The sequence below is a fragment of the Chrysemys picta genome, chromosome 5 (genome assembly GCF_011386835.1).
Source record: "Chrysemys picta bellii isolate R12L10 chromosome 5, ASM1138683v2, whole genome shotgun sequence".
NCBI classification, from domain to species: domain Eukaryota; kingdom Metazoa; phylum Chordata; order Testudines; family Emydidae; genus Chrysemys; species Chrysemys picta.
Genome location: NC_088795.1, coordinates 100,070,548 through 100,091,417, shown reverse-complemented (window position 1 = coordinate 100,091,417; position 20,870 = coordinate 100,070,548). Strand labels below are relative to the sequence as shown.

Sequence of the window (20,870 nt, the reverse complement as noted above, 5' to 3'; positions counted from 1 at the left end):
CTATGAGCTAGGAGTATGATGAGTCACATACTTGCACTACCTCAATGAGTGTTACAAACATGCCCGAACCCTGTGGATATGTACTCAGCATGGCTAAGTCATGCCCTGCTGCCACTACCTGTGCTACTGCAGTTATGCTACTTTTTATACTAGTGCTAGCTCTCATGGAGCTAGCTGAGCATGCCTGCCCCAGCTGGCCTTCCTGTAGTTTAGTACAGAATTGAACAAATAAATATCCTGAAGAGTGGCAGCGCCCCCACATGCCATCTGCCAGCCAGAGGGAATCCTTAGCTCTGAGGAGGAGAGCATGGCTCTATCCCTGCCTAACGCTGCTGAGAAGAAGGCCTAACGCAACATTCTCTCCTGAGGCGACGTGCCTCAACCCCGCCCACTCCCTTGTGTGGGTGCGACCCCGCCTCTAATTTTGCATATCTCCACCCCATCGGCCGGCGACTCTAATTCCTTCCCCCTCAGGCGCGCGGAAGTGAACTGTCAGCTGGCGCGCGGACGGCGGTTGGAGGAGCTGGCCTTCCCCTCCCGCGAGTGACGAGGCGGAGTCTGCGGTTGGGCGGAGGGCGTTGCTGAGGGCCCCTCCCCTTGTTGTGGTCCCCTTCATCTGCCTGGATGAAGCCGCCCTGAGCTGGGGGGGGGACCGGATCCCTGGGGGACAAGTTCGGGGCTCGGAGCCGGGAAGTCCTGCAGCAGAGGTGGCCGGGGAGGGGGCTGCCCGGTGACTGCAGTTTCCCTTCCCCTGGCATAGCGGGGGCTCACAGTGACAGCCCCCCCTGCCCTGAGAGGTGAGAAGGGGAGACGGGTTGATGGCTCGGCAGCCGGGAGGTAGAAGGCTGCAGGGAGGGGGCGCTTCGAGGGGCAGCGATCCTGCCGCTCTGCTGGACGTGGGCGCTGTACAGAGGAGCAGGCGGCCCCGTCCTAGGAAGCTCCTGGAGACTGGGACGGCGGGGAGGGAACTAAACTTAACTTGTGTCAGTGTCGCGTGGGCTTGAGACTCGTGCAAAAGGTGACTCAACTTTGTGTGTGTGGACAGCGGGTGGGGGAGTCCGACGTGAACAGTGGGGTGTCACACTCCTGTAGACAAGCCCTTAAATACCACGTAGACTGACTTCAATGGGAGTTGTGACAGTCATTTTTATGCATCCAAAGAAGTGAGGTTTTTACCCACAAAAGCTTATGCCCAAGTAAATCTGTTAGTCTTTAAGGTGCCACCAGACTCCTAGTCATTTTTATGAGTGTTTGGCAGGATCGGGGCCTAAATCTGTACAAAGGTAATTGCTCCAAAAAAAAAAACAAGCAAATAATTTAAATTCAGTATGTGTCCTCTTGACTTAGGCTAGTACCGTATGTGTGTGCTAGATTAGGCTCCCCAGACCAGATTTCTGGCTCGACTGCTTATTATGTGATAAGAGAGGCTTTTTTTTGGTTTAGTTAAACCTCTTCCAAAATGACATAAATTAAACAAAACAAAAAAATCACCCTTATTCCAGAATAAGAGTGGCCACATAGGAGTTATAGTGGTATCACTATATCAGTTTAAATTTCATCTTACTATATACTAGTATAATAACTTTCCTGTGTAGACATGTCCTAAGTGTTTGCAAGGATCAGGATTTAGTTGTTCAAGAAAACAAAAACTCTTTTATGTGGGCAGTTGCTTAATCTTGCTGGAAACAATACCTCCACTTCCTTTTCTTGAAGATTCTTTCCATGAGTGTACTTATTTTGGGTATGAGGAATAAGATCAGGAAAAATAGGTCTTCATACTATAATGTTCAATCTCACCTCTGACGACTTCTAGTATTCTCAAAATTTAAAATCAACAAAAGTTGCCATTATAGTTCCATTATTGGCCTTTCCCTTTCCTATGCTGGGGGAATTCTATTGTTTTTTTTCCTGATGCCTACAGAAATTTGTGCCTCTCTCAAAATAAAATAAAATTTTGTACAAAAGCAACCAAAACTGGCAGTATTCTGGCTTCTGGTATGTTTAAAAATCTTTATTATACTGTGTTGTGGACTTCCCACATGTTCCATCTCAAAATTGGATTATTACTAGCATTTGTATGTGAATTGTATTCTCTTTTCCTTTAGCTTGTGTTGCCAGAGTATTTTCTTGAAAAGTTCATAGAAGTTGATCTCTGTTTTGGTATCTCTGTTGTTGTTCAATACTTGTAATGTTGGCAGAATGTTGTTATTGGTGGTTTAAAGCCCCAAGGATTTCTGCAAAGATCGGTTCTCTTATTTCTTTACATATTTGTTTAATTGCAAGGCCTTTGGAAATGCACTGTTGTTGTCTGTTAACTTCTAACATAACTGAAGATGAATTTTGAAATGTGTAATTGCAAGGGAATTAATGGGGCACAAATTGAACAAATTATAATGTCTTTATTTTATTTATGTATTTACTTTTTGTAATGAAAGCAAGATAAATGAGACCATTTGATATTGATATTATGTTAGGTACCACCACACTTTTTAAAAGAGAAACTCACCTCAGCGTCAGTAAAAGTGTATTGTGCCTCCTTTTTTTTTATAGTAGCACTGCTAGGTAATATGTGGATTACAATTCTTAATTTTTGTTCATTGGGCGGAGGGTGAGCATGAGATAGTAGCACATGTGAGGGGAACATATTCATAGAAATATGCTTGTCATTGCTAGATAAATGTAGTTTGAAAAAGAAAGTGTAGCTTCAATTCTGCAAATGCTTACGTATGCTTAACTTTAGGCATTTAAGCAGTTAAATTGTAGTTCCGTTATCAATCATCTGCTATCCTATCACATAAGAAAGTGAATGTTTGCAGGATCAGATCCTGTGGCATGATGATATTGGAGTGAGAGTTCTGCTACTGACTTTAGGAACAGAATTGGGTTCTAAATGAAAACTATACTTCAAGTTGATGACACATTTATACCAGAAAATTATTTTTAAGAACTGTATCTTAAAGTGTGAATTGCCAAAAAAAACTTTGACCTAGTATTTAAGAGCACAATTTTTAAAATATATTTTAGAACACCATCTGAAGTGACAAATAGGAACAATAGCATTGTTTCAGTTTGGACATAATTCCAAATACATATATGTATATATGTGTGGTTGTAAAACTACAGACACTTATTTGTTCTAGAGAACTGCAGTGTCTACATCTTTAGAAAAGTCAGTTAATTTATCATTCTGTGCAATATCTTGTAAAACACATTTTAGTAATTCCATTATCGTAGTTCAGAAACTCTCCCATAAATAATATATATAGTCACAGTTCTGCATTTCAACTCTTGAATAGGATTTATTTTCTGTGTTGTGCACATATAGGCCCTAATCCTGCAAGTGATTCTGCTTGGTGGACCCCTGTAGACTTCACTGCGTCTGTGCACAGATGAAGTGATCCATTGGCATGGAGTAACATGTAAGATCTGGGCTGTCATTTGTGTGCTTATTGGTCTGAGAATAGACCTCTACTTAACCATCATTGTCTTACAAACTCTGACAGGCAAGATTTGAATATACCCTAAAAATATTCTATTTTAAAATAGCAAGGCACATTGCAATGGATGGTAAAGAAGCTGTTAATTTCAAAGTAACTTTGAAGGTTCATAATACAGATAATTAATATAGATGAGTGGTCTTCCTTCTCTTACCTCCTGTCACCCAAAATTACTGTGATTTTCTTCTAACACCACATCCTACAGTCCTTTGGATCAGTTTCTGTGCTTTTCACAGAGTTTCTTGTGTGGGTAGATGCTACTTCTCTTCCTCACTATAGGCAATTTGGACAAGGGAACAACAGCCTCTTCTACCTCCTTGTAGTTGCTGCAAGAAATGCTTCTCTGTTTCTCTAAATCCCATCTGTTCCATGTGATAGATCAAATAAAATGCTGACCTTTGGGACCTGACTATGCTACCAGTGAATGGGAGGCAGTCTTTTAACTATATAAACCTTCTGTCAGCCCATCTTAAGGTCATGGCCCATGGGCTAAGAACACCGGCCAGATCCTCACATATACTTAGTTGTTGCTCCACTCAGCTTTGCAGGCGCTAACAGGTTGGGGTATGTCTACATTGCCAAAAAAACAAAAACAAACCCCTGTGGCAGCAAGTTCTTGGTCTACAGACTTGAGGTCATGCTATGGTGCTAAAATTAGCCATGTAGACATTCCACCTCGTGCTCTGAAGCCTGGGAAGGAGATGGGCTTCACAGCCCAAGTCCCAACCTGAGTCAGAATGTTTGCATGGCTGTTTTTAGCTCCATAGCACAAGCAATGCAAGCTCGAGTCTGTAGACTCTGAGATTTTCTGCTCTGATTTATTTTGTTTCTATGTTTTTGCAGTACCTCTGTCCTCTTGGAATCCTCAGCCACAAACTCTCTCTTATAGTTAAATGGCTGACCTGTCTTAGATGCCTTGGTAGGCCATGCCCTAGCAGCTGAAACTGTCTTTTTTCTCTCTCTCTCTTGCTCTCTTTCCTGCTCACAGTCAACACATCTCTCACTCTCACCCTCTTTCCCTGTGCCCCCACCTGTCTTTTGTGCAGGTGCTGTGTTGCTCCCCTTTCATCTATTGTTGGTCTGTCTCTGGCCCTCCTGCTGTGAGGTGTCACAGGTCTTAACTGTGCTCAGAGCATGCCTGCAGGATTGGGCCCCACTAGTGAGACAGGTGTTCCCCCTAGCTAGCTTGAGAATCCTCCTCTGGGGCTTCAGCTTGAGCTAGGGCTTAAAGCTGCTTGTTAGCTGTGGGGTAGCATCAAAGCATAGGTGGCTTTGCAGATGCTACCCGGCCAAAACTCAGGTGCCTAGCAGGGTAGGCAGATGCTGTGTGATGATTTTCAAAATGTCATTGGTTCCTCCAGAGGTGGACTTGGGTTCCTAAAGAGGCAGATAGGCACCTAAATACCTTTGAGGATCTGGGCTCAGGTCTGAATACTGATAATTACAGTTTAAGTTGGTTTTTAAAATTCTGCTTGGTGTTTTATGGAAGTGGATAATGATGTGTGGATTACAGCAGGTTCTTAACTACTCACTGAATCACTGGTTAGCTTTATGACTTACCTCCTACATTTACTTTTAAACTTAGGGAAAGCATACATTTTTTGTTCAATTTTTGGGGAGCAGCATTTCCAGTTGTCAGCATATCACAATCAAATATATTTTAATCTTTTTTTTCTTTGATATATAATTTACACATTGTTATAATTAACTTAGAGCTCTCTTTTGATGAGGTGGTATAAACACAATATTTCTTGTACATAAGATGGGAATGTAGTTTTGCTTAAATATGTATGTTGTTGCAGCTTGATTCCTAGTCTTGCTTAAAGAAAACTAAAATAGGTTGTGTTGTATTAAAAGGTTATTTTTGTAACAAGTTAATATCTTATGGCCTGCTTCAGTAGAAAATTAATAGAATCAACTCTAATTAAGCTTCTTTGCCACACAGAGAGCACTTTCAGGTAAACTAGAGCCCATGGCTTCAATGAATAGCTGTGACATTTACTGGGATATGTAATTTGATTTTGCCCCTTTGATTTAATTCAGAAAATTATATGCAAAGACTTGCAAGTTTGACTAGAGGATATATAATCAGACCATTGGATATCATGGGGATGAGTACAGTATGGGAACCAGAGTAGATTAGAATCATTTGTGCTTCATCTATCTCAAAGGATATAGTTTAGTTAAATTGTTCACTTTATGAACATTAATATGTTAAAGATACTGATTATCAAGCTAAAAATCTTTCACAGTAGAACATTTGCAGAAACTGCAGACTCATAATGTTTGCATGAACACTTGTTCTCCTCTTGGCATATGAAGAAAATAATTCATTCTCAGAGGGGGGAAAAATGTATCTGTTAAGAATTAAATCTTTTTTTTTTTTTCTTCTCTTGCAATTTTCTGGATAGTCTATTATCATTTAGTTCTGCATCCCCACACAATGACATTTAAAAAACAATGTACAAACTGAAAGTCTATAGTTTTAGTAGGGTCACATCAATTTTCTTTTTTAATATTAAAGCTGAAGGGTAATAGACAATTTTTTTAAAGTGTTAGATGCATATGAATAAGAATTGCACTGCCTAGGTTCAAAAGTTACAGATAATGTCAAATAAAGACAATGGAACTACTCAAACACGTGAGTAACTTTACTCAATTGAGTCTTGGCAAAACTAGTCCATAAGTCATTGTACAGTGGGAAACTAGATGTGAATACATGCAAAGTGCTGTCAAATGCATGAAGAAAATAAACTTTAAAACATAAATTAATTTTGCTAGCTGCTTTCACTTATATTAATCTTGGGTTTTACTCAATAACTATAGTAAGCACAAAATTTTCAAATAGGATTTTAAAATAATCACTGTTCTTTCAGTCAAGCACATCATTGCTAGAGGCAAGATACCAGACTAAATGGTCCAGTGAGTTGTTCTTGGAATAGAATCATAGAATATCAGGGTTGGAAGGGACCTCAAGAGGTCATCTAGTCCAACCGCCTGCTCAGAGCAGGACCAATTCCCAACTAAATCATCCCAGCCAGGGCTTTGTCAAGCCGGGCCTTAAAAACCTCCAAGGAAGGAGACTCCACCACCTCCCTAGGTAATGCATTCCAGTGCTTCACCACCCTCCTAGTGAAATAGTGTTTCCTAATATCCAACCTGGACCTCCCCCACTGCAACTTGAGACCATTGCTCCTTGTTCTGTCATCTGCCACCACTGAGAACAGTCGAGCTCCATCCTCTTTGGAACCCCCCTTCAGGTAGTTGAAGGCTGCTATCAAATCCCCCCTCATTCTTCTCTTCTGGAGACTAAACAATCCCAGTTCCCTCAGCCTCTCCTCATAAGTCATGTGCTCCAGACCCCTAATCATTTTTGTTGCCCTCCGCTGGACTCTTTCCAATTTTTCCACATCCTTCTTGTAGTGTGGGGCCCAAAACTGGACACAGCACTCCAGATGAGGCCTCACCAATGTCGAATAAAGGGGAACGATCACGTTCCTCGCTCTACTGGCAATGCCCCTACTTATACAGCCCAAAATGCCGTTAGCCTTCTTGGCAACAAGAGCACACTGTTGACTCATATCCAGCTTCTCGTCCACTGTGACCCCTAGGTCCTTTTCTGCAGAACTGCTACCTAGCCATTCGGTCCCTAGTCTGTAGCAGTGCATGGGATTCTTCCGTCCTAAATGCAGAACTCTGCACTTGTCCTTGTTGAACCTGGTAATTGCCTTTCCCTGCCCCCCAAATCGTTGTCAGAGCTGGCAGGGAAAAGGCAGTCATAACGAGAGTCACTTCATGAAGCTGTCATTGGAATGGGAGGCAAGAGCCACACTGTGCAGGATAAGGTACTGGTGTGGGAGGGAATGCTATCCTTAAAAAAACAAACCCCAAAACAGGGAGGATAGGAATGGTGACAGCGGGCAGTCCTTGTCTGCAGTGCATGGATCTGTCATCCTGGTGTATGTGTGTATAATATACTGTAGAATGGAATACAAGCCCATTTTTGAAATTATGGAGCTATAAGTCCATAGCCAGATTTGAGCTTCGATCTCATGGTTTGATGTCACTCAGAGCTCCTTCATGGAATTATAGCTCTATCATTCAGTTACTTATTTCTTAACTGGTTTCAGAGAGTGTTCATATTGTATACAGATAATAGTTTAAGGGTAATATCTTTAAAAGTGTTTGGCAGTGGTCTGATTGCTGCCTTTGACTTCAATAGGAGCTTTACTATTGACTCCAATGGTAGCAGAGTTAAATCGATACTGAGCATTTTAAAAAATCCCACTGTAACTTGACATTAGAAATGTAACAATTTGATAAAATCTTTTATGTAACAATTTGATAAACAAGGCAGCCCATATCAAACCCTGATAGCTCAGTGGTTTGATCATTAGCCTGCTAAACCCAGGGTTGTGAGTTCAATCCTTGAGGGGGCTACTTAGGGATCTGGGGCAAAATCAGTACTTGGTCCTGCTAGTGAAGGCAGGGGACTGGACTAGATGACCCTTCGGGGTCCCTTCCAGCTCTATGAGATATATATGGAGACATACACTCTTTTGGAAATTTGACTCTATTTCACTTTTGGGAGGAAGGATAGTCTTGTGGTGAAAACACCAAACTTGGACTCGCTAGACCTGAATTCAGGTCCTGGCTCAGCCACAGATTTCCTGTATGACTTTGGGCATGTCACTCAAGCTACCCTGTGCCTCAGTTTCCCATCTGTAAAATTAGGATAATACATACCTACCTCACTATGATGTTGAAGATAAAATATGTTAATCATTGTGAAGCACTCAGCTACTATGGTGATGAGGGCCATATAAACACCTACAATTCTGTGCAAGTAAGTCCTAATTTGTGGTGGTGTATTGGACAGTGTATGCACACAATGTATGCATTTTGTGTATGAGTTTGAAAATCTGAGTTAAAATGAGATTTAAAACACTGAATTATTAATGTACTTATCCTCATACATGCAGCTCATTTAAAAGTAGGCATCCGTTCTGGGCGCTATATTTCAGCAAATATGTGAACAAATTGGAGAAAGTCCAGAGGAGAGCAACAAAAATGCTTCAAGATCTAGAAACGTGAAGCATGAGGAAAGATTGAAAAAATTGGGTTTGTTTAGTCTGGAGAAGAGAAGACTAAGGCCTGGTCTACACTGGGGGGGGGGAGTGGAGTCGATCCAAGTTAGGCAACTTCAGCTACATGAATAACGTAGCTGAAGTCGACGTACTTAGATCTACTAACCACGCTGTCTTCACTGCAGTGAGTTGACTGCTGCCTCCCCCCCCACCCCCATCGACTCTGCCTGCGCCTCGCCTGCCGGTGGAGTACAGGAGTTGATGGGAGAGTGCTCGGGGGTCGATTTATCGCGTCTAGACTAGACACGATAAATCGACTCTTCCCCCCCCCCCCCCCCCCCGCTGGATCGATCGCTGCCTGCTGATCGGACAGATAGTATAGACATACCCTAAGAGGGGAACATAATAGTTTTCAAGTATCTAAAAGTTTGTTACAAGGAGGAGGATAAAAGATTGTTCTTGTTAACTTCTGAGTATAGGACAGGAAGCAATGAACTTAAACTGCAGCAAGGGAGGTTTAGGTTGTACAGTAAGAAAAAACTTCCTAACTGTCAGGGTGATTAAGCACTGGAACAAATTGCCTAGGGAAGTTGTGGAATCTCTGTCACTGCAGATTTCTAAGAACAGATTAGACAAACACCTCTGAGGAATGGTCTCAGTTATTACTTAGGCCTGGTCTACACTATGACTTTAATTTGGATTTAGCAGCGTTAAATCAAATTAACCCTGCACCCGTCCACACAATGAAGCCATTTAATTCGAAATAAAGGGCTCTTTAAATCGATTTCTGTACTCCACCCCGACGAGCGGAGTAGCGCCAAAATAGATTTTATCATTTTGAATTAGGGTTAGTGTGGCCTCTGGGAGCTATCCCACAGTGCACCATTGTGACCGCTCTGGACAGCAATCTGAACTCGGATGCACTGGCCAGGTAGACAGGAAAAGCCCCGCGAACATTTGAATTTCATTTCCTGTTTGCCCAGCGTGGAGAGCACAGGTGACCACAGATAGCTCATCAGCACAGGTAACCATGCAGGCCGATAATCGAAAAAGAGCACCAGCATGGACCGTATGGGAGGTACTGGATCTGATCGCTATATGGGGAGAGGATTCAGTGCTAGCAGAACTTCGTTCAAAAAGACGAAATGCCAAAACTTTTGAAAAAATCTCCAAGGGCATGATGGAGAGAGGCCACAATAGGGACTCAGATCAGTGCCGCGTGAAAGTCAAGGAGCTCAGACTAGCCTATCAAAAAACAAAGGAGGCAAACGGTCGCTCCGGGTCAGAGCCGCGGACATGCCGCTTCTACGACGAGCTGCATGGAGTTCTAGGGGGGGCCGCCACCACTACCCCACCTCTGACCGTGGATTCCGAGGCGGGGATAATCTCATCAGCTACACCTGAGGATTCTGCGGACGGGGAAGAGGAGGAGGATGAGCCTGCAGAGAGCACCCAGCACTCCGTTCTCCCCAACAGCCAGGATCTTTTTCTCAGCCTGACTGAAGTACCCTCCCAACCCAGTATCCAAGACCAGGGCTCCATGGAAGGGACCTCAGGTGAGTTTACCTTTTAAAATATAAAACTTGTTTTAAAAGCAAGGGTTTTTAATTATTACTTTGCCCTGAGGACTTGGTATGCATTCACAGCCAGTACAGCTACTGGAAAAGTCTGTTAACGTGTCTGGGGATGGAGCGGAAATCCTCCAGGGACATCTCCATGAAGCTCTCCTGGAGGTACTCCAAAAGCCTTGCCACAAGGTTTCTGGGCAGTGCAGCCTTATTCCGTCCTCCATGGTAGGACACTTGACCACGCCATGCTTGCTGCAAGTAATCTGGTATCATTGCCTGACAAAGCCTGGCAGCGTATGGTCCCGGTGTTTGCTGGCATTCAAGCAACATCTGTTCTTTATCTTGCTGTGTAATCCTCAGGAGAGTGATATCGCTCATGATAACCTGGTTGAAATACGGGAATTTAATTAAGGGGACAGAGGTGGCAGTTCCTACTGGGCTGTTTGCCTGTGGCTGAAAAGAAATCCTTCCCTGCAGTTAGCCAAGCGCAGGGGGGGCGGGGGAATTGGCCCAGAGCTTTTTGCGTTTGGCTAGCAGGGATCTTCCCTGATACCAGTCACGCGGTGGGGGGAGGGATAAAGCGATCATCCAGAGAATTGGATGGGGGGGGGGTTAGTTTGTTTTCTGCTGCTGCTGAATGTTAACAGGAACACCGCAGCACTCAACGGGCTTTGCTTGGTATGTGGGAAAGGAGGGCGCAGAAGCTGAAAGACAATGGCTTACCATGGCCGCATGCAAGCCGAATTCTGTTGCCCGGACCTGTGATCTCTAGCAGCAAAGCCACGGGCACTCAATATTAAGAGGCAAAATGCGACCTTGCACAGAAATCACATGTGCTATATAATGTGAATAGTGTTGGTCACCGTGAAAGAGTATAAGCATTGTTCTGTAAAATGTATCTTTTTAAAAAATTCTCTTTTTTTCCCTCCCTACAGCAGCTGCAAATTCTTCAAGCCTCCCTCCTCCGTCCTGAAGGCTATCACAGATAAGCGTCGGAAAAAGAAGACGCGAGACGAGATGTTCGCAGAAATCATGGAATCCACCCGCAGTGACAGAGCTCATCTGAATGAGTGGAAGGTCACGGTTTCAAAGTATAGGAAAGAAGCCAGTGAACGTGAGGACAGGAGGGACCAACGTGAGGACAGGAGGGACCAACATGAGGACAGGAGGGACGCTCGAGATGAGAGGTGGCGGCAGGAAGATCAGAGGAGGCAGGATGCAACGCTGGGGCTGCTGTGTGAGCAAACAGACATGCTCCGGCGTCTGGTGGAGCTTCAGGAACGGCAGCAGGAAAACAGAGTGCCGCTACAGCCCCTGTATAACCCCCCTCCCCATGTTCCATATCCTCCTCACCCAGACATGTAAGAACGCGGGTGGGGGGGGGGAGGCTCCGTACACCTTCCCATTCCACCCCAGTGGACAGCCCAAGCAAAAGGCTGTCATTTTTTTAACCTTTTTTTAGTGGCCTTTTCCTTCCCACCGATCCTCCTCCAAAACCCCACCCGGGTTCCCTCCCTCTTTTTATAATCTATTAATAAAGAATAAATGATTTTTAAATGATAGTGACTTTATTTGGTTTGAAAGCAAGCTGGGGGAAGGGGGAGGGTGGGTTCCTTACAGAGAATGAGTCAATAAAGGGGCGGGTTTTCATGAAGGAGAAACAAACAGATATTTCACACTGTAGCCTGGCCAGTCATGAAACTGGTTTTCAAAGCTTCTCTGATGCACAGCACTTCCTGGTGTGCTCTTCTAATCGCCCTGATGTCTGGCTGCTCGTAATCAGCAGCCAGGCGATTTGCCTCAGCCTCCCACCCTGCCATAAAGGTCTCGCCCTTACTTTCACAGAGATTGTGGAGCACACAGCAAGCAGCAATAACAATGGGGAGATTGGTTTGGCTGAGGTCTGAGCGAGTCAGTAACGATCACCAGCGACCTTTTAAACGGCCAAATGCACATTCTACCACCATTCTGCACTTGCTCAGCCTGTAGTTGAACAGCTCCTGACTCCTGTCCAGGCTGCCTCTGTATGGCTTCATGAGCCATGGCATTAAGGGGTAGGCTGGGTCCCCAAGAATAACTATTGGCATTTCAACATCCCCAACGGTTATTTTCTGGTCTGGGAAGTAAGTCCCTTGCTGCAGCCCTTTAAACAGAGTAGTGTTCCTGAAGACGCGAGCGTCATGAACCCTTCCCGGCCAGCCCACGTTGATGTTGGTGAAACGTCCCTTGTGATCCACAAGTGCTTGCAGCACCATTGAAAAGTCCTGTGTTGAGTGCAGGGGACTGACTAGATGACTATTGAGGCCCCTTCACAGAATCATAGAAATGTAGGACTGGATTACAGATACTGTGCATCATATGTGAATTGTCTTCATAGCAGGCCTCAGAAGAGTAAGAAAAATAGCTTCTCCAAATAAAATAATCTCTTATTTTCCATTCTTGGATCTTTTGCTTTGAGCACACAACTAGGCAAGGACTCTTTGATTTCAAAGATGAGTCACTGGAGAACCTGAAGAAGGTGCTAGACTGTTCCACTGTATTTTGAGTTCAGTTCCTTACTGACTTTAGTCTGATAATTCCTTAGGGTACGTCTACACAGCAATTAAATGCTTGCAGCTAGCCTAGGTCAGATGATGGGCTTTCAGACCTAAGGATGTGGGGCTATCAAATTTCTGTGTAGATGTTTGGGCTTAGACTGGAGCCTGAGCTCTGGGACCCCGCAAGAGGGGAAGGTCTCTTATTCCAGTGGCCATGACTTTGAGGTCAGCATAGATAAGGAAAGCCATATTCAGCCCCATGTCAGTTTGTCATGGGTTAAAACCCTAGTGGGCAATAAAATGTGTTTAATGTATATGTGCACTGATACTCAAAAAGGTTTTCACTATACCTTTAGTACATCTGAGACATCAGCTGGCTGCTGCTTCTTGCTAAAGTAGGCTAGCTGATGTCAAGGTGCATCTGAGTTTTCTCTGGTCCCCTCTCGGGTGTCTCTTATCTCTTGAGGAGTAACCGTGCTATGGATGTTGACCCAAATTGGATTCAGGCCTGTTACTCCCCTCGCTGTAATTTCCTCCTCCTGCTTTTTGCTCTGTGTGCCATCAGTGCAATTTGTCACTACATATGTTGTTCTCTCCAAGTGATTTAAAGGTATGCCTAGACTGTGATCTTTTGATGTTCTTTATACTCTTGCATGATTAGGGAAAGGGCAAAGACGAGGTTCACAATTGTTGCTTAGTGCTCTTGGGTCCTGCAGAACCACCTAAAACACATTTGAATCCTCCAATATGTCTTACAGTTAGTTAGCCCAGAACTGAAGCATCATGTTCCTAGGCCAGGGGTTCTCAGGACAAATTATTTGGTGGCCTCAGAGTGTGGCCAACTCTTGCTGGTGGCCACTCATGCTTTCCCCTAAAATACTAAATGAGCTTTAGGAAAAACAAATAAATATGCACATACACACGTCCAAATTATTGTAAACTATTTATTGATAGCTAGTATGCCTGTGGTGGAAAGTGATATTAACCAACACACAAGTACTACTTTTCACAGCAGACTTACTCAGCCCTGCAAGCCTGGGGACAAATTAAGCCCTGGATGGGAGATCGGGGGAGGCAGCGAGGCCAGGAGCAATGGGGGTGGGTGGGTGGTCAGGGGAGACAGCGGGAGGCTGGAGCCTGAAGCCCCGTGTCTGGAGGATGGGGCCTGCCACCACGCAGCTGGAGCCCCGTGGTTTGAGCCTCACCGCACCTGGGAAGGTGGGGAACACACTGGCTGCCTGCTGCTCCAGCGTTGTGCCCCAGGTGTCTCCAGAAGTGGGCAGGGCCCAGTCCCTGCTGGCGGCCCCAGCAACCAACACCAAGGCGGTGCATCCAGGAGCACCAGGGAGAGGGAGGGGCCCCTGCTTTGCCCCCCACCCCAATCACAGCCCAGGAGGCTGTGGCCACAAGAAAAGCCCCTGGTGGCCACATTTGAGAAATGGTGTCCTAGGCCATTTCGATGCAAGTACACAAGTAAGTGACTTATTCTAGTGGAGCTCTGCTTAAAGCCATGTATCACTTTCTAAGGTAGCCAAAGAATGTGTACCATAGGAGACCAGTGATAGCAATTGCCAAAGGCTTCTGTTGACGCCTCTTTGAACAGCATCAGTATGGGCATATGAGCCAGTGGATTCTAAAAGACAACAGGGGAGAACATTGGTGGTCTTGATGACCTTCTCTCTCTCTCTCTCTCTCTTTAAGAGAGATTCCTTTGATAGTGTAAATGCCAAAATTGTGACCTTGACTCTTTTAAAACACTTCTCCAACACCAACTGTCATGGGATGAAAACTAAGTACATTTCACATTGATCCCCAAGGGTCAGTGCTAGGATCAATCCTATTCAATTTATTCATAAATGATCTGGAGAAAGGGGTAAAAAGTGAGGTGGCAAAGTTTGCAGATGATACTAAACTGCTCAAGATAGTTAAGACCGAAGCAGACTGTGAAGAACTTCAAAAAGATCTCACAAAACTAAGTGATTGGGCAACAAAATGGCAAATGAAATTTAATGTGGATAAATATAAAGTAATGCACATTGGAAAAAATAACCCCAACTATACATACAATATGATGGGGGCTAATTTAGCTACAACGAATCAGGAAAAAGATCTTGGAGTCATCGTGGGTAGTTCTCTGAAGACGTCTATGCAGTGTGCGGAGGCGGTCAAAAAAGCAAACAGGATGTTAGGAATCATTAAAAAGGGGATAGAGAATAAGACGGAGAATATATTATTGCCCCTATATAAACCGATGGTACGCCCACATCTTGAATGCTGCGTTCAGATGTGGTCTCCTCATCTCAAAAAAGATATACTGGCACTAGAAAAGGTTCAGAGAAGGGCAACTAAAATGATTAGGGGTTTGGAACGGGTCCCATATGAGGAGAGATTAAAGAGGCTAGGACTTTTTAGCTTGGAAAAGCGGAGACTAAGGGGGATATGATAGAGGTATATAAAATCATGAGTGATGTGGAGAAAGTAGATAAGAAAAAATTATTTACTTATTCCCATAATACAAGAACTAGGGGCCACCAAATGAAATTAATGGGCAGCAGGTTTAAAACAAATAAAAGGAAGTTCTTTTTCACACAGCGCACAGTCAACTTGTGGAACTCCTTGCCTGAGGAGGTTGTGAAGCCTAGGACTATAACAGCATTTAAAAGAGAACTGGATAAATTCATGGAGGTTAAGTCCATTAATGGCTATTAGCCAGGATGGGTAAGGAATGGTGTCCCTAGCCTCTGTTTGTCAGAGGGTGGAGATGGATGGCAGGTGAGAGATCACTCCCTCTGGGGCACCTGGCATTGGCCACTGTCGGTAGACAGGATACTGGGCTAGACGGACCTTTGGTCTGACCCAGTACGGCCGTTCTTATGAACTAAATTTATTCTATAGCTGTATTTTGAGACTTGCCCACAGTTAGTTTTACATGCTAGTTGTGGATACAGTCTAACATCCAGTTTTTTCAACTATTCACTTTTTTATTAATTATTTTAATGTGTGTTTTTCCTCCTTTAGGTTCTCTTATCTACCTGGAACATTTTGAAGGAGGAGAACAAATGGAACTACAGGGCTCTATGAACATCTAGAGAAACAGTATAGGTAATTATTATATTTAGAATCTAGTGCCAAAGGCTACAGTGGACCTCCTGATAAAAAGAGGCCGACTGGAGCTTCCAGATTATTTAGCCATGGCTAGATGCATCCAAAGTTAATGTAACTCATTGTGTCATTGAGGATTTTGAATTTTTTTTTTTGCACATCTATTTAATGGTGTATGAAGTTGGTGAAAAGGTTGAACACTTTCTGAGTTTCTGATACACTCCTCAAGATAAGGAATCTGATAAGACACAAGTTGAGAAGGAAATTCTGTGTTCATTGAGTCATTTACTAAGCGAATAGCTGATTATCACATGGTGATAAATGAACTGCAGTGTCTTTTATGCGCCAAACTCAACTTCTCTGCATTTCTTTTCTGAGATGGTAAAAGGCTGGAAATGCAGATGACCATCCAGAAAGGTCTAGATCTGACCAAGTTTACTCTGCATATGTTGTGTCCATTACTGTTCATTGGCATCTGCAGTCACACTTCACAGGAATTCTTAGAATCCTAGAAATGTAGGGCTGGAAGGGACCTCAAGAGGTCATCAGGTCCAGCCTCCTCTGCTGAAACAGGACCAAATGAACCTAGATCATCCATGACAAGTGTTTGTCCAATCTGTTTTTAAAACCTCCAGTGATGGTGTGACACTGAGCCAGAAAGGGGTAAGCAACTTGTAGGCTAAATGTCCCAAATTCTACCTTTAAAGAAAAATTAGGGCCATTCTTTATAAATAGCTAACAAAGCCATGTTAGATAGACTAGAGCTTTGAAATGTAGACTTGTACTGTTGGAGAATTAGAAGAAGATAGTGATTGTATTTGTCTGTGTTTACCCATATCTTGTTAGAGGTTAACAATGTAACCAGATGGTTCCTGTCTGTTACTATATTCTATTGATTCAGAGATCAAAAGGGAATATTAACATTTAGATGAAACTTGGGTTTAATAACATCATTGTCTATATTTCTTTTTGAAGTTTAGTAAACTGTCTAGGAACTGATTAATGGATATTACCCTTAGTTGCATTCATCAGCATAAGATATGTCTACACTATGGGATTAATCCGAATTTACAGAATTCGAATTTTGAAAACAGATTGTATAAAGTCGAATGTATGCGGCCACACTAAGCACATTAATTCGGCGATGTGCGTCCATGTACCGGGGCTAGCGTCGATTTCCAGAGCGTTGCACTGTGGGTAGTTATCTCATAGCTATCCTATAGTTCCTGCAGTCTCCTCCGCCCATTGGAATTCTGGGTTGAGATCCCAGTGCCTGATGGGGCAAAAAACTGGGTGAACACAGCAAACGCCATACCACGGCAAGCATGGAGCCTGCTCAGCTCAAGACAGCAGTCATGAACATTGTAAACACCTCGCGCATTATGATGCAGTTTATGCTGAACCATGACCAGAAAAACGAGGCAAGGAGGAGGCGGCGATGGAAGTGTGGCGACGAGAGTGATGAGGACATGGACACAGAATTCTCTCAAACCGTGGCTCCCGGCGCTTTGGAGATCATGTTGTTGATGGGGCAGGTTTTATCCATGGAACGCTGATTCTGGGCCCGGGAAACAAGCACAGACTGGTGGGACCCGCATAGTGTTGCAGGTGTGGGACGATTCCCAGTGGCTGTGAAACTTTCGCATGCGTAAGGGCACTTTCATGGAACTTTGTGACTTGCTTTCCCCAGTCCTGACGCACCAGAATACCAGGATGAGAGCAGCCCTCACAGTTGAGAAGCGAGTGGCAATAGCCCTGTGGATGCTTGCAACGCCAGACAGCTACCGGTCAGTCGGGAATCAATTTGGAGTGGGCAAATCTACTGTGGGGGCTGCTGTCATGCAAGTAGCCAAAGCAATCATTGAGCTGCTGCTACGAAAGGTGGTGACTCTGGGAAATTTGCAGGCCACAGTGGATGGCTTTGCTGCAATGGGATTCCCTAACTGTGGTGGGGCAATAGATGGAACCCATATCCCTATCTTGGCACCAGAGCACCAGGGTACCCAATACATAAACCGCAAGGGTTACTTTTCAATGGTGCTGCAAGCACTGGTGGATCACGGGACGTTTCACCAACATCAACGTGGGCTTGCCGGGAAGGGTTCCTGATGCTCGCATCTTCAGGAACACTACTCTGTTTAAACGGCTGCAGCAAGGGACTTACTTCCCGGACCAGAAAATAACCGTTGGGGATGTTGAAATGCCTATAGTTATCCTTCGGGACTCAGCCTACCCCTTAATGCCATGGCTCATGAAGCCATACAGAGGCAGCCTGGACAGGAGTCAGGAGCTGTTCAACTACAGGCTGAGCAAGTGCAGAATGGTGGTGGAATGTGCATTTGGTTGTTTAAAAGGTCGCTGGCGATTTGTTACTGACTCGCTCAGACCTCAGCCAAACCAATCTCCCCATTGTTATTGCTGCTTGCTGTGTGCTCCACAATCTCTGTGAGAGTAAGGGGGAGATGTTTATGGCGGGGTGGGAGGCTGAGGCAAATCGCCTGGCTGCTGATTACACACAGCCAGACACCAGGGCGATTAGAAGAGCAGATCAGGAAGCACGGTGCATCAGAGAAGCTTTGAAAACCAGTTTCATGACTGGCCAGGCTACCATGTGAAAGTTCTGTTTGTTTCTCGATAAAAACCCACCCCTTTATTGACTCATTCTCTGTAGGCAACCCACCCTCCCCCTTCGATCCCAGCTTGCTTTCAAAGGAAATAAAGTCACTATCATTTAAAAATCATGTATTCTTTATTAATTGATTATAAAAAGAGGGAGAGAACTGACAAGGTAGCCCGGGTGGGGTTTGGGAGGAGGATCGGCGGGAAGGAAAAGTCCACTAAAAAAAGCTTAAAATAATGACAGCCTTTTTCTTGGCCTGTCCACTGGGGTGGAATGGGAGGGTGCACGGAGCCTCCCTCCCCACGTTCTTACATGTCTGGGTGAGGAGGCTATGGAACATGGTGAGGTGGGTTATACAGGGGCTGTAGTGCCAGTCTGTGATCCTGCTGCCGTTCCTGAAGCTCCACCAGACACTGGAGCATGTCTGTTTGCTCACGCAGCAGCCCCAGCGTTGCATCCTGCCACCTCAGATCTTCCTGCCGCCACCTCTCATCTCGAGCATCCCTCATGTCCTCATGTTGGTCCCGCCTGTCCTCACATTCACTGACATCTTTCCCATACTTTGGAACCGTGTCCTTCCACTCATTCAGATGAGCTCTTTCATTGCGGGTGGATTCCATGATTTCCGCGAACATCTCGTCTCGTGTCCTTTTTTCCCGACGCCTTATCTGAGATAGCCTTCGGGACGGAGGAGGGAGGCTTGAAAAATTTGCAGCTGCTGGAGGGAGGGAAAAAAGGAGAGAATTTTTTAAAAAGATACATTTTACAGAACAATGCTTATACTCTTTCACGGTGAACAACACTATTCACATTATATAGCACATGTGATTTCTGTGCAAGGTCGCATTTTGCCTCTTAATGTTGAGTGCCTGTGGCTTTGCTGCTAGAGATCACAGACGCAGGTAACAGAATTTGGCTTGCGTGCGGCCATGGTAAGCCATTGTCTTTCAGCTTCTGCGTCCTCCTTTCCCACATACCAAGCAAAGCCTGTTGAGTGCTGCGGTTTTCCTGTTAACCTTCAGCAGCAGAAAACAAACTAACCCCCCCCCTCCATCCAATTCTCTGGGATGATCGCTTTATCCCTCCCCCACCGCGTGGGGAAGATCCCTGCTAGCCACATGTGAAAAGCTTAGCGCCAATCCCCTCTCCTCCCCCCCTCGCTTGGCTTACTACAGGGAAGGATTTCTTTTCAGCTACAGGCAAACAGCCCAGTAGAAAGGGCCACCTCTGTCCCCTTAATTAAATTCCCGTATTTCAACCAGGTTACCATGAGCGATATCACTCTCCTGAGGATTACACAGCGAGATAAAGAACGGATGTTGCTTGAATGCCAGCAAACACCGGGACCATACACTGCCAGGCTTTGTCATGCAATGATACCAGATTACTTGCTACTAGCATGGCGTGGTCAAGTGTCCTACCATGGAGGACGGAATAAGGCTGCACTGCCCAGAAATCTTCTGCAAAGGCTTTTGGAGTACTTCCAGGAGAGCTTCATGTAGATGTCCCTGGAGGATTTCCACTCCATCCCCAGACACGTTAACAGACTTTTCCAGTAGCTGTACTGGCCGCGAATGCATTCCAAGTCCTCAGGGCAAATTAATCATTAAAAAACGCTTGCTTTTAAACCATGTTTTATATTTTAAAAGGTAAACTCACCTGAGGACCCTTCCATGGGGTCATGGTCTTGAGTACTGGCTTCGGAGGCTTGGGACGGTACTTCAGTCAGTCTGTTGGGGAGAATGGAGTGCTTTGTGCTCTCCAGAAGCTCATCCTCCTCCTCCTCCTGTTCTCCGTCCGCAGAATCCTCAGGTATGGCTGATGAGATTACCCCCGCCTCGGAATCCACGGTCAGAGGTGGGGGGAGGTAGTGGTGGCGGCCCCCTCTAGAATTGCATGCAGCTCAGCGTAGAAGTGGCATGTCTGCGGCTCTGACCTGGAGCAACCGTTTGCCTCCTTTGTTTTCTGATAGGCTTGTCTGAGCTCCTCGACTTTCACGTGGCACTGCTCTGAGTCCCTATTGTGGCCTCTCTCCATCATGCCCTTGGAGATTTTTTTCAAAAGTTTTGGCATTTCGTCTTTTCGAACGAAGTTCTACTAGCACTGAATCCTCTCCCCATATAACGATCAGATCCAGTATCTCCCATTCGGTCCATGCTGGTGCTCTTTTTCGATTATCGGGCTCCATGGTTACCTGTGCTGATGAGCTCTCTGTGGTCACCTGTGCTGTCCTGTGCTGGGCAAACAGAAAATGAAATTCAAATGTTCGCGGGGCTTTTCCTGTCTACCTGGCCAGTGCATCCGAGTTCAGATTGCTGTCCAGAGCGGTCACAATGGTGCACTGTGGGATAGCTCCCGGAGGCCAATACCATCAAATTGCCGCCACACTAACCCTAATTTGAAATGACAATATCGATTTTGGTGCTACTCCGTTTGTCAGGGAGGAGTACAGAAATCGA

General features: G+C 44.9%; 1 protein-coding gene across 8 annotated transcripts in view; it reads left to right on the top strand.

The window, feature by feature from the left end:
• The first annotated feature begins 486 nt into the window (after window positions 1-486).
• KLHL5 (kelch like family member 5) overlaps window positions 487-20,870 on the top strand; it is a 128,542-nt gene continuing 108,158 nt past the window's right edge. For 6 of the 8 annotated variants that reach the window (XM_024106701.3, XM_042843432.2, XM_065596969.1 and 3 more), the window contains exons 1-2: window positions 487-797; window positions 15,708-15,791. The gene's annotated coding sequence lies outside the window, so the exon portion shown is untranslated. Of the gene's footprint in view, window positions 798-15,707; window positions 15,792-20,060; window positions 20,224-20,870 lie in introns of those variants that run through there. The other 2 variants (XM_024106703.3, XM_024106702.3) reach the window with 2 other exon arrangements.